We start from the raw sequence: 14,308 nt of genomic DNA on the forward strand, positions 1-14,308 counted from the left end.
GGAGACTGAACAACAGCAATAATACCTACTTCACAGGGCTTTTATGGGATCCAATTGTATTGTAAAATGATAATAAAACAGAAAACTATTCTATTCAATATTGATAATTTATGAAGTATTCTTTAAGTTTCTTGCCTCTCTGTTTTTGCCTTATGCTGTAGTAATTCATTTTTCTTCACCATCTCCACCCATTAAATCCTGTCTTCTAAGAATCAAATCATAGTATAGGTCATTCGCTTTGCACTGAAGTCCTCTCTGAGGGGCTTTATTACTCCTTTCAATTCAGCACTCTGCTTTTCCAAAGTGTTAGCATATAGCTTTAACGTGAAAGATTAGGTCTTAAGTACTTTAAATGCTTAATATGAGACAAACATTATTCAGGTAACTGTTAATTCACAAATTTACACTATAACCTCCTTATGAAGATAATCATTGCATTTTATGCAAATTTGAATTGCAAACTTTATATATTGTCATATTAAAAATAGGTAATAACAGAATTGTGAATTTTTTTTAGTATGCTATAAAAAGTAGATAAAATCTCAACCTAGCAAATTATGTTAGATATTTGATTTTTAGAAAGTTAATCTGTAGTTAAATTTTTAAATTATACAATTTGCAAAACTGTTTTTCTAGCATAAAAAGAGATTTCATTATATTATAAAAAGATACTGATAAATATCCCTAGTGCTGAGGAAGTAAAAATGCTAGAGATAAACTTTAAAAACTACCCAATTATTCTTAGGGAATGTTCAAAATCTACAGAGATGGTGTCTAGAAAAATTGATGTTAATAGTAAGAGAGAAAAATGGGTTTCTTAAATCTTTGGCTGATGAATGACGTGACTGTAAAGACCATATCATTAGAAGTTATTTGACGTCTGAAATCAAATAGAAAAATATTTGCATCTTCAGAAGATTGAAAAAGACCTAGGAGTTTCTTCCAAAAACAAATAAAATTACTACCAGTAGAAAAGACTGTCATTATGCTCAAATATTCCATCGCATCATTTCTTATGTTTCACAATAACCAAGTTGATTTACTCTGCCACCTTAATCTAGAACCTACTCGTCTTATTACCTCTTAGCTGAATTACTTCATTTTGGACCCCCAACTGGTTTTCCCATTTTTATGTTACCTCTGTTGTATTTTTTACACCTTAGCTAAGTGATCCCTGTAAAACATGTTCAATTTTGTTCACCTCTCTTTTTTTAGGCACTTATTTATTTCTTCATTTATCTATTTATTTATTTATTTTCACCACACTGGGTCTTTGTTGCTGCGTGTGGGCTACATGCTAGTTGCAGTGTGTGGGTTTCCGGTTTTTTTTTTTTTTTTTTTTTTTTTTTCTTTTTTAATTTTCAAAATTTTATTATTGGAGTATAATTTCTTTACAATGTTGTGTTTCTGCTAGTTAAAGCTCCTCCCCCATGTTCTGTTTTATTATTTTCTTTTTTAATTAATTTATTTTTTATTGAAGGATAATTGCTTTACAGTATTTTGCTGTTTTCTGTCAAACCTCAACATGAATCCACCATAGGCATACATATAGGCCCTCCCTTTTGAACCTCCCTCCCATCTTCCTCCCCATTCCATCCCTCTAGGTTGATACAGAGCCCCTGCTTGAGTTTCCTAAGCCATACAGAAAATTCCCATTGGCTATTTATTTTACATATGGTAATGTAAGTTTCCATGTTACTCTCTCCATACATCTCACCCTCTCCACTCTCCCCATGTCCATAAGTCTATTCTCTATATCTATTTCTCCACTGCTGCCCTGTAAATAAATTCTTCTGTAAATTTCTTCTAGATTCGGTATACATGTGTTCAAATATAGTATTTATTTTTCTCTTTCTGACCCACTTCACTTTGTATAATAGGTTCTAGGTTCATCCACCTCATTAGAATTAACTCAGATGTGTTCCTTTTTATGGTTGAGTAATAGTCTATTGTGTATATATACCACAACTTCTTTATCTATTCATCTGTCAATGGACATCTAGGTTGCTTCCATGTTCTAGATATTGTAAATAGTGCGGCAATGAACAATAGGATGCATGTGTCTCTTTCAATTTTAGTTTCCTCGGGGTACATGCCTAGGAGTGGGAATGCTGGGTCATATGGTGGGTTTATAACTAGTTTTAAGGAATCTCCATACCGTCTTTCATAGTTGCTGTACCAATTTATATTCCCACCAATAGTGCAAGACTGTTCCCTTTTCTCCGCACTCTTTCCAGCATTTATTCTTTGTAGACAATTTGATGAGGGTGATTCTGACCAGTGTGAGATAATATCTCATTGTAGTTTTGGTTTGTGTTTCTATAATAATGAGCAGGGGATAGGAATCAAGACCATCCCCCCAAAGAAAAGAAATGCAAAAGAGCAAAATGACTGTCTGAGGAGGCCTTACAAATAGCTGTGAAAAGAATAGAAGTGAAAAGCAAAGGAGAACAGCAAAGATATATCCATTTGAATACAGAGTTCCAAAGAATAGCACGGAGAGATAAGAAAGCCTTCCTCAGCGATCAATGCAAAGAAATAGAGAGAAACAATAGAATGGGAAAAACTAGAGATCTCTGCAAGAAAATTAGAGAAATCAAGGGAACATTTCATCCAAAAATTGAATCAATAAAGGAGAGAAATGGTAGGGACTTAACAGAAGCAGAAGATAAGAAGAAGAAGTGGCTGATCCAACTAATAAAAATAAATGAAAAAAATTTTAAAAATAGCAATAAAATGCTCATCTAAAGAATAAGTGGCAAGAATACACAGAAGAATTGTAGAAAAAAGATCTTCATTACCAAGATAATCATGATGGTGTGATCACTCACACTCACCTAGAACTAGACATCCTGGAATGTGAAGTCAAGTGGGCCTTAGGAAGCATCACAACGAACAAAGCTAGTGGAGGTGATGGAATTCCAGTTGAGCTATTTCAAATCCTGAAAGATAATGCTGAGAAAGTGCTGCACTCAATATGCCAGCAAATTTGGAAAACTCAGCAGTGGCCACATGACTGGAAAAGGTCAGTTTTCATTCCAATCCCAAAGAAAGGCAATCCCAAAGAATGCTCAAACTACCACACAACTGCACTCATCTCACACACTAGTAAAGTAGTGTTAAAATTTATCCAAGTCAGGCTTCAGCAATACATGAACCGTGAAATTCCAGATGTTCAAGGTGGTTTTAGAAAAGGCAGAGGAACCAGAGATCAAATTGTCAACATCCGCTGGATCATCAAAAAAGCAAGAGAGTTCCAGAAAAACATCTATTTCTGCTTTATTGATTTTGACTTTGACTTTGACTGTGTGGATCATGATAAACTGTGGAAAATTCTGAAAGAGATGGGAATACTAAACCACCTGACCTACCTCTTGAGAAACCTGTACGCAGGTCAGGAAGCAACAGTTAGAACTGGACATGGAAGAACAGACTAGTTCCAAATAGGAAAAGGAGTATGTCAAGGCTATATATTGTCACCCTGCTTATTTAACTTATATGCAGAGTACATCATGAGAAACGCTGGGCTTGATGAAGCACAAGATGGAATCAAGACTGCCGGGAGAAATATCAATAACCACACATATGCAGATGACACCACCCTTATGGCAGAAAGTGAAGAAGAACCAAAGAGCCTCCTGATTAAAGTGAAAGAGGTGAGTGAAAAAGTTGGCTTAAAGCTCAACATTCAGAAAACTAAGATCATGGCATCCGGTCCCATCATATCATGGCAAATAGATGGGGAAACAGTGGAAACAGTGGCTGACTTTATTTTGTGGGGCTCCAAAATCACTGCAGATGGTGATTGCAGCCATGAAATTACAATATTCTTACTCTTTTCAAGGAAAGTGATGACCAACCTAGACAGCATATTAAAAAACAAAGACATTACTTTGCCAACAAAGGTCTATCTAGTCAAGGCTATGGTTTTTCCAATGGTCATGTATGGATGTGAGAGTTGGACTATAAAGAAAGCTGAGTGCCAAAGAACTGATGCTTTCAAACTGTGGTGTTGGAGAAGTCTCTTGAGAGTCCCTTGGACTGCAAGATCCAACCAGTCCATCCTAAAGATCAGTCCTGGCTGTTCACTGGAAGGACTGATGTTGAAGCTGAAATTCCAATACTTTGGCTACCTGATGTGAAGAACTGACTCATTTGTAAAGACCCTGATACTGGGAAAGAGAAGGTGATGACAGAGGATGAGATGGTTAGATGGCATCACCGACTCAATGGAGACAAATTTGGGTAAACTCTGGGAGTTGGTGATGGACGGGAGGCCTGGCCTGGTGCGGTCCATGGAGTCACAAAGAGTTCGACATGACAGAGCGACTGAACTTAACTGATATACATTAAAGATTAACTGTAAGGGGAAAAGAACAGCAACAAAGCAAACAAGGAAATAAATGTAAAAATAATAACAATAGGTTTAATAAATTAAAATTTAGAAAAGAAAAAATAGAGGAAAATTCCACAGAACTGCAAAAGCCCAAAGTAGAGGCAGAATTCAACAAATAAGAATAATGAATGTTTTTCTTGAGTCACTACTGTGAGTCAAGAAAGTGATTCTTAGTCATTTTCAAGCGCTAGGAATCACAGTTTACCTTATGTCACTAGGATGCCCCACAACGCCGTGCTGTGGGGGCAACTCAGACTCTAATCTGGTCCTACTCCTGTGTGTTCTTTCCTCCAATGTCCACAGCTATCAGAGCTAGTGCGTTTTCTCTTGTGGGCGCTCTCGATTGCCTTTTATATGTTCCATAGACAGAGTCTGCCTAGTATATTGTGTCAATTTAATATGCAGCGTGTACAGCTGGTCGGAAGGTTTGGGTTCTTCTTCCTTAGCCAAACTGCCCCTGGGTTTCAATTGTGGTTTTATTTCCACCTCTGCATGTGGGTCGTCCACTGGGGTTTAGCTCCTCAGGCTGCCCTGAAGGACTTGGGTTTACCCCTGTGAGGGCCATGTGTGGAGGTGGTGCAGCTGCTTGGGTCACAGGGGTTCTGGCAGCACAGGTACTCAGGGGGGTTGGCGGCTAGGGCAGCAGGAAATATAGTGCTCTAGAAGGGTATGGGAACAAGTATTGGTCGATACACTCCAGTATTCTTGCCTTGAGATACCCCTCTCTGACAGAGAAGCCTGGCAGACCACAGTCTACAGGGTTGCAAAGGGTCAGATACTACTGAAGTGACCCTGTGTGCATAAACACAAGACATTTTTTTTTTCTTTTTTTGCCTGTAGCAGCTCTGCTCCAGTAAGAGTTGAGCGTGAAGGTGGTGTAGTTGCTTGGTTTGCAGGGACCCTGGTGGCACTAAGTGTGGCAGGACACAAACCCAGACTGCCTCCGTGGCTGGAGTCATGGCCCTATCAGAGCTTTTTCCCAAGCCTCTTGTAGCTGGTGATCAGAAGACCTCTTAGGCCAGTCTCTCTCCATAGCTCTGCCTGTTCAGGCCCTTCTTTTTTTAATTGGAGGATAATCGCTCTACAATGTTGTATTGGTTTTTTCCATACAGCAACCTGAAGGTGTGTGGGCTTCTCTTTGTGGTGGCTTCTGTTATTGCAGAGCATGGCTCTAGGCACTGGGACTTCATTGGTTGCAAAACATGGGGTCAGCAGTTGTGTCACATGGGCCCTAGAGTGCGCAGGCTTCAGTAGCTGTGGCACAGGGCTCAGCAGTCTTGTGGCATGTGAGATCCTCCCATACTGAAAGGTTGCTGCTGAGTCATGAACTGCACCTGGTTTCTTGGCCCCTGGAGGAGAGGAATTCAATATGGTGCCAGTGTCGAGGCTTGATCACTCATAGCTTTTGTGTAGTAAAGTTTTATTAAAGTATAAAAGAGATAGAGAAAGCTTCTGACATAGACACCACAAGAAGGGGTTAGAAAGAATGACCCCCTGCTAGTCTTAAGCAAGAAGTTACATACCTACTCTCAGGCTGCTAATTAGAGAAAGGAAATGTCTCAGAACTCAGACAGTGGCACCAGGCCCCTCACCCACAACATGTATTTTGAGATGATGTTGGCACAATGTGAGTCATCCCGGGCCATAAAACAATTGACATAAATCTTTCAGAAAGGCAGGTTTCCAAGCAAATACATAGTCTTATTAACATAGATTAGGAGAACAATTGTATGAGTAAAACATACTGGTTTGTTGAGCCATTACTGATCCTGAGTCTTAGGTGGAACTGACTTGAAGAAAGACAAAGCCTAGGATAAATAACATAGCTTAAGAAAAAATAACATAGCTTAAGATAAACTAACATAGCTTAAGAAAAACATTTCCATATGAAAAACCCATTGGTTAGCTCAAGGTTTGAGAAAAGTTAAGTTTAGGTGGAACCAGGTGGTGTCATGGCAACACAGAATTTTAAAAGAAACCTCCTTTTAATTTTGTATAGAGAAGGGAAAAAATCTGACACTTGTAGCTTGTTTCCCCCTGCCACTTAAGAGAGAGATGAAAACGTCTGACATTTGCAGCCTATTTCTTCTTTGGGGGCCTCTAGTCTTCTTGCCTCTTACCTTTTCAAAACCAGGGACCCAATCTGCATCCCCACACCTGCAGGCAAACCCTCAACACTGGACCACCAGGGAAGTCCTGTCAAATTCTTCTTAAAGTCCATGAGAAATAAAGTCCAAACTTTAAAATATGATAAAGAATGCCCTTGTGCGATGTCCCTTGCTTGATTATCTCTCCAGTCCTTGAAATTCTTCCCACCAATTTTCCACACATCTTCCTTGCTTTCCCAAACACACAAAATAATCTGAAGTATTTGAAGTTCCTAAATGTGACCTGTCATTCTCCTTCTGAGCCTTCTGACATCCTGATTCCCCTGTATGAATTTCCCATTAATTTATTTCTGCATTCAGACAACTCTTTGCTGAACATCTACTGAGAACCAATAGACTATGTACAGAGTAAAGAAATACTACTTTTGGGGAGCCTACAATATGGGCAGGGGGAGAAGGAAGATTCTAATCAGATTATCATTCAAATATATGTTTAGACTGGTTAAAAAAATCTCTGAAAGAAATGTACGGAAAGCTGTAAGAGGTTAGATGAGGGAGCAGTGACCTAGTTAGAACATAAGTGATATCTGAGATGAGATCTGAAAGATGAAGAGAAGGCAAAAGTGGAAGAAAATAAGTCTTTTAAAGGGAGCACTAACTAGTATTGCAAAGGCACTGAAATACCTGGTATTTTTTATAACATCTGAGGGGGGCAGTGTTGATAGAGGGTAGAAAGCAAGGAAAGTAGTGGTACAAAATGAAACTACAAAGAGAGGGAGGAGTCACATATGACCTGATTTTGGTTTGCTTCATAAAAGAATAGGAAAACATTGAAAGATTCATTCAAAGAAGTACCATAGATTTTCCAGGTAAAGACAAAGTAGACAAACATCAGTCTAGTTGCCATGTAAACAAATGAAATAAAATACTCCAGTGATCTAGTTCTAGAAAACCCCAAGAGAAATGAGAAAAAAATGCATGGCTGAGAGGAGTTCAGTGCCTGAGCCTGTGACAAATAGTTGAAAATATTTGTTATATGCCTATATAAATATAATTTATGTTGCAACCGACAGAAACTTTAAAGATTTAAAGTATCAAATTCTCCTATATCACTGAAGTAAATATGGACACTGTAATGTAGGGATCAAGAAACAATAAACACTACTGTCAGAAAATACAAGAGGACTTAGGGAAAATCTAAGACCTCAAACACCCAAAATAACCATCTTTGAAGAATTTTTTATTTTTTACTCTTATTCTTTGTAAAAAAAAGAAAAACTTGAAACATTCCATCTTACTTCCAGGTTTACATGTGTGGCTTCAAACTGTGTAAGTTGGAAGATCTTTGCTTATTCTCACTATGCCTTTCTTGAACTAGGACATAAATAAATGTTATAGTCACAGCAGCAGATAATTTTAACCAAGCTACAATGTTGAACTCTTTCTGTGTTCGGAGATCTTAGAGCCCAGACTGTAACTTTTGAACAGGTTATTTCAGTACCTAAGCTGTTTTGGAAAGAGTCCAAGCTAAGCTAAATTGGCTCTTAAGTTCTAATATGATGGCATTAAATGCTGTTAAGATTACAGAACTTTATTCCTTTCTATGACTAAGGTTTAAACACATAAAGTAGTTCTTCAGACATACACATCTTTCTCTTGGAATATGCTGGCTTTGGATGCCAGTAATTGTGTCAAATCAGAGAAATCTGGTAGTAGGTGATACCTGCATAGCAATTTATAGGATTAATAAAAGAGACTCTAATTTGAGTAAGTATTGAATACAAGCTGCTGCTATATCCATTTCTCACTTCTTTTTAAGCTCAACAGTGTCCCATGGGACAGACAAGTCCTCTCCTTAGCAAACTAGTTCCCAGGGCCTCACTGTTTATCTCATATTTATCTTAATGGCATATCCCTTATTCATTTAATTAATTATTCTGATGATATTCCTTCATAATTACTATATTTTCACTTCTCACTTTCTCTTCAATTTCTTACTTCTCTGCAATGTGACTCCTATATTCAGCATTCCATTGATGCTACTCCTGTTGTGTGTACCAGTGACCTTCTAATTAAAAAGCAGTTCTCTGTTCTTATCTCAGTGGAGGTTTTTTTATAGCATACAAATAATTCTCTCTTTTTTGAAATTATATCCATTCTGACTTACACTAATCCTGACTCTCCTCCTTCCCTTCTGTGTGCAGATAGTTGAATCAAATAAATCTTGCAAAAGAGAATGTCAAACAAATAAGCCCAGGTTGTGTTGCTAGCAGCTGTATATCTGGAATGTACTACTCATCCAAAATAGGTCATTATTCATAGGTTATATGAAAAAGTGTTGATGCGTAAAGATACAGTAGCTCAAAACTGCTTAAATGGCCATGAATTTATTTAGGATAATTAGCAATATCATTATATAATTAACATTTTAAAAATATTTATATGTATAATTGATTGTGTTCTCTAATTACCATGAAAAAGCCTTTAATTACTCGTTATAATCCAACAATGTGATCTTGTCCATCATACATTTTAATTACCATTCTAATAAAATTATTTTGGTTCTTTTGAAGCTATTTATACAGTACAATGCAATTTTCATAATAGTTAGTTTACCTAAATATCAGTTTTGCTAGTTAAATCCTTTTCAAGAATGCTCTGCTTATACTGGCATATATTAAAGAATTTTGGACATCTTTATTTTTAACAAATTAAATTAAAATGTTAGCTTTAAATAAAAGAAAGATTTTTTTAAAAATTTGCAGTAGTGAGCTCCCTATTAGTCTTGTGATATTTAAGAGTAGCATTCATGTTCTGACCAACAATATTTCACTACAGATTTTCTAATAACTAGGTGATACGAATCATAGCCGGACATAGAATTAAATGACTTGACTTGTGATTTTCCAGTTTATATAACAGATAAGTTACACAATCATAGATTCAATGACAGTATTTTCTCTGAGTTACAATATATTCCCAGCAATCTTGGCAAATAAATAAGACAAGCACATCTGAGTTGCTGTGAATAAGAGAGGATATTAAAACCAAACACAACTTATAAAAGAACTCAAATTTTCAACTGGGTTCTGAAACTATAATTGTGTGTCCTCTGCACTGTATAGAAAAGATGCCACTTATTTCTGACAGTGGTTAACGATTATTTTTAGGCATGCAACTTTCTTTTCCATTTAACAAAGATTGTGTCCTAGGGTTTTGTTTTGTTTCAATACTATAGTCACTTCTAAATCTGAAAAATCAGATAACAAAATGTTGAATTTGAATTGTGTTTTATCAATGTGAATCTTTCAATATCTGTCATGCAACTGGAAGCATATATAAATTTCATCAGAAAGTATATAGGTCTATATTCTGTAAAATTCCTGTAGGCAGAAAAATAACAGTCTAGCACTGACATGAAGCAATGATAGCAAACAAAAGCAATGTCTAAAAAACTGCACCAAGCTATGGTCATAGGAGGATGTGGGTGGAAATTAGTTATTATTTTTACAACAAACAAGAAAATCAAACAAAATTTTTGTTTTTGTTTTTTAATTACTTTGATATAACAGTAAATAAAATGAGAAAAAGGAAAAGATGTTAATTGACATTTTTAAAAGGAACATGTTAATAGGTGTCAAAAGTGAATAAAAGAACACTGATTCACTGCTGCTGCTGCTGAGTCACTTCCAAATCTTTGCCACCCTAGGGACTGTAGCCAGCTAGGCTCTGTCCATGAGGATTCTCCAGGCAAGAATAATGGACTGAGTCGCCATGCCCTCTTGAAGGGATCTTCCTGACCCAGGGATCAAACCTGCATCTCTTACATCTCCTATATTGGCAGGAGTGTTCTTTAACAGCATTGCCACCTGGAAAGCCCTTCAGTTTAGTTCAGTTCAATAGCTCAGTCGTGTCCAACTTTTTGCCAACCATAGACTGCAGCACGCCAGGCCTCCCTGTCTATCACCAACTCCTGGAATTTATTCAAACTCATGTCCATTGAGTCAGTGATGCCATCCAACCATCTCATCTTTTGTCATATCCTTCGCCTCTCACCTTCAATCTTCCCAGTATCAGGGTCTTTTCAAATAATTTAGTTATTCATATCAGGTGGTCAAAGTATTGGAGTTTCAGCTTCAGCATCAGTCCTTCCAATGAATATTCAGGACTGATTTCCTTTAGGATGGACTGGTTTGATCTTCCTGCCTTCTGAGGGATTCTCAAGAGTCTTCTCCAACACCACAGTTCAAAAGCATCAAATCTTGGGCGCTCAGCTTTCTTTATAGTCCAACTCTCACATCCATGCATGATTACTGGAAAAACTATAGTTTTGACTAGACAGATATTGGTTGGCAATATAATATCTCTGGTTTTTAATATGCTTTCTAGGTTGGTCATAACTTTTCCTCCAAGGAGCAAACGTCTTTTAATTTCATGGCTGCAGTCAACATCTGCAGTGATTTTGGAGCCCCCAAAAATAACGTCTGTCACTGTTTCCATTGTTTCTCCACCATTTGCCATGAAGTGATGGGACCAGATGCCATGATCTTAATTTATTGAATATTGAGTTTTAAGCCAACATTTTCACTCTCTTCTTTCACCTTCATCAAGAGGCTCTTTAGCTCTTCTTCACGTTCTGCCATAAGGGTGATGCCATCTGCATATGTGAGTTTATTGATATTTCTCCCAGCAATCTTGATTCCAGCTTGTGCTTCATCCAGCCCAGCATTTTTCATGATGTACTCTGCATATAAGTTTAAAAAGCAGGGTGACAATATATGGCCTTGACATACTCTTTTCCCAATTTGGAACCAGTCTGTTGTTCCATGTCCAGTTCTAACTGTTGCTTCCTGACCTGCATATAGATTTTTCAAGAGGCAGGTCAGCTGATCTGGTATTCCCATCTCTTTAAGAATTTTCCACAGTTTGCTGTCATCCACAGAGTCAAAGCTTTTGCCATAGTCAATAAAACAGAAGTAGATGTATTTCTGAAATGCTCTTTCTTTTTTGATGATTCAATAGATGTTGGCAATTTGCTCTCTGGCTCCTCTGCCTTTCTAAATCCAACTAGAACATCGGGAAGTTCATGGTTCACATACTATTGAAGCCTGGCTCGGAAATTTTGAGCATTACTTTCTAGCATGTGAGATGAGTGTAACTGTGCAGTAGATTGAACCTTCTTTCTCATTGCCTTCCTTTGGGATTGAAATGAAAACTGATCTTTTTCAGTCCTGTGGCCAATGCTGAGTTTTCCAAATTTACTGGCATATTGAGTTCAGCACTTTCACAGCATCAATTTTTAGAACTTGAAATAGCTCAACTGGAACTCCATCACGTTCACTAGCTTTGTTCATAGTGATGCTTCCTAAAGCCCACTCAGCATTCCAGGATGTCTGGCTCTTGGTGAGTGATCCTACCACCATGATTACCTGGGTCATGAAGATCTTTTTTGTTAAGATATTTTGTTGATTCTTGCCACCTCTCCTTAATATCTTGTGCTTCTGTTAGGTACATACTATTTCTGTCCTTTATTGTGCCCATCTTTGCATGAAATATTTCTTTGGTATGTCTAATTTTCTTGAAGAAATCTGTAGTCTTTCCCATTCTGTTGTTTTCCTCTATTTCTTTGCATTGATCACTGAGGAAGGCTTTCTTATCTCTCCTTGCTATTCTTTGGAACTCTGCATTCAAATGGGAATATCTTTCCTTTTCTCCTTTGCCTTTCACTTCTCTTCTTTTCTCAGCTGTTAGTAAGGCCTCTTCACACAACCATTTTGTCTTTTTGCGTATCTTTTTCTTGGGGATGTTCTTGATCCCTGCCTTCTGTACAATGTTACAGACCTCTGTCCATAGTTCTTCAGGAACTCTGTCTATCAGATCTAATCTCTTGAATCTATTTGTCATTTCCACTGTATAATCATAAGGGATTTGATTTAGGTCATAACTGAATGATCTAGTGGTTTTCCCTGCTTTCTTCAATTTAAGTCTGAATTTTGCAATAAGGACTTCATGATCTGAGCCACAGTCAGCTCAGATTGGTGGGCACTTGAGTGACAGCTATCCCACATCCAAGGGCAAAGTAGGAACCCCAGCAAGAAGGTAGGAGGGGCGAAATCACATTTAGAATGAAGAGTCATAGGCACCAGAGATGCTCAGAGAGCTCAAACAAACTTTGTGCACACCAGGACCCAAAGACCCTACAGAGACTGAAGCAGAACTGTATCTGAGTGTCTTCAGTGAAGGTACAGGTCAGCAGTGGCCTGCTACAGGGACAGGGGCCCTCGGTTTAACAGACTTGTGTATGGAATAAGCCCTCTTGAAGCAGATCCCATTAACCCCACCATAGAGCTGCCAGAGCTTACACAGGGCTGGGGACATACACTCTTGGGGGGCACAAACAGAACCTTGTGCACACAAGAACCCAGGAGAAAGGAGCAGTGACCCCACAAGAGACTGACCCAGACTTGCCCGTGAGTGTCCAGGAGTCTGCGGTGGAGGTGTGAGTCGGTGGTGGTCTGCTGCAGGGTTGGGGGCACTGAGTGTAGCAATGCCTGCATGGGACCTTTTGAAGGAGGTCACCATTATCTTCATTACCTCCACCATAGTTTGGCCTCAGGTAAACAACAGTGAGGGAACACAGTCCCACCTTTCAACAGAAAATTGGATTTAAGTTTTACTGAACATGGCCCCGCCCATCAGAACAAGACCCAGTTTCCCCCTCAGTCAGTCTCTCCCCTCATTAAGTTTCCATAACCCTCTTATCCTTCTCCATCAGAGGGCAGACAGACTGAAAAACACAGTCACAGAAAACTAACCAATCTAATCACATGGACCACAGCCTTGTCTAACTCAATGAAACTATGAGCCATGCCATAGACATGACAAGGTCATGGTGGAGAGTTCTGACAAAACGTGGTCGACTGGAGAACGGAATGGCAAACCACTTCAGTATTCTTGCCTTAAGAACCTCATTGACAGCATGAAAAGGAAAAAAAGATAGGAAACTGAAAGATGAACACCCCAGGTCAGTAGGTGTCCAATATGCTACTGGAGATCAGTGGATAAATAACTCCAGAAGGAATGAAGAGATAGAGCCAAAGCAAAAACAACACCCAGTTGCGGATGTGAATGGTGATGGAAGTAAAGTCTGATGCTATAAAGAACAATGTTGCATAGGAGCCTGGAATATTAGGTCCATGAATCAAGACAAATTGGAAGTGGTCAAACAGGAGATGGAAAGATGAAATGTCAAAATTTTAGTAATCAGTGAACTATAATGAACTGAATGGGTGAATTTAACTCAGATGATCATTAAATCTACTACTGTGGGCAAGAATCCCTTAGAAGAAATGGAGTAACCATCATAGTAAACAAAAGAGTCTGACATGCAGTACTTGGATGCAGTCTCAAAAATGGCAGAATGATCTTTGTTCATTTCCAAGGAAAACCATTCAATTTCACAGTGATCCAAGTCTATGCCCCAACCAGTAATGCTGAAGAAGTTGAAGTTGAACGGTTCTGTGAAGACCTACAAGACCTTCTAGAACTAACACCCAAAAAAGATGTCCTTTTCACTATAGGGAACTGGAATGCAAAGGTAGCAAGTCAAGAAATACCTGGAGTAACAGGCAAATTTGGCATTGGAGTACAGAATGAAGCAGGGCAAAGGCTAATAGAGTTTTACCAAGAGAACACACTGGTCATAGTAAACACCCTCTTCCAACAACACAAGACAAGGTTCTACACACGGACATCACCAGATGGTCAAAACCAAAATCAGATTTATTATATTCTTTGCTACCAA

The 14,308-nt window shown here is 38.3% G+C and overlaps 1 protein-coding gene across 3 annotated transcripts in view; it reads left to right on the top strand.

Moving 5' to 3' along the window:
- GRIA4 (glutamate ionotropic receptor AMPA type subunit 4) overlaps positions 1–14,308 on the top strand; it is a 613,307-nt gene that overhangs the window by 408,294 nt on the left and 190,705 nt on the right. The gene's annotated exons all lie outside the window — the stretch shown is intronic.

This window comes from Muntiacus reevesi, chromosome 9, assembly GCF_963930625.1.
Source record: "Muntiacus reevesi chromosome 9, mMunRee1.1, whole genome shotgun sequence".
Taxonomy (NCBI): Eukaryota; Metazoa; Chordata; class Mammalia; order Artiodactyla; family Cervidae; genus Muntiacus; species Muntiacus reevesi.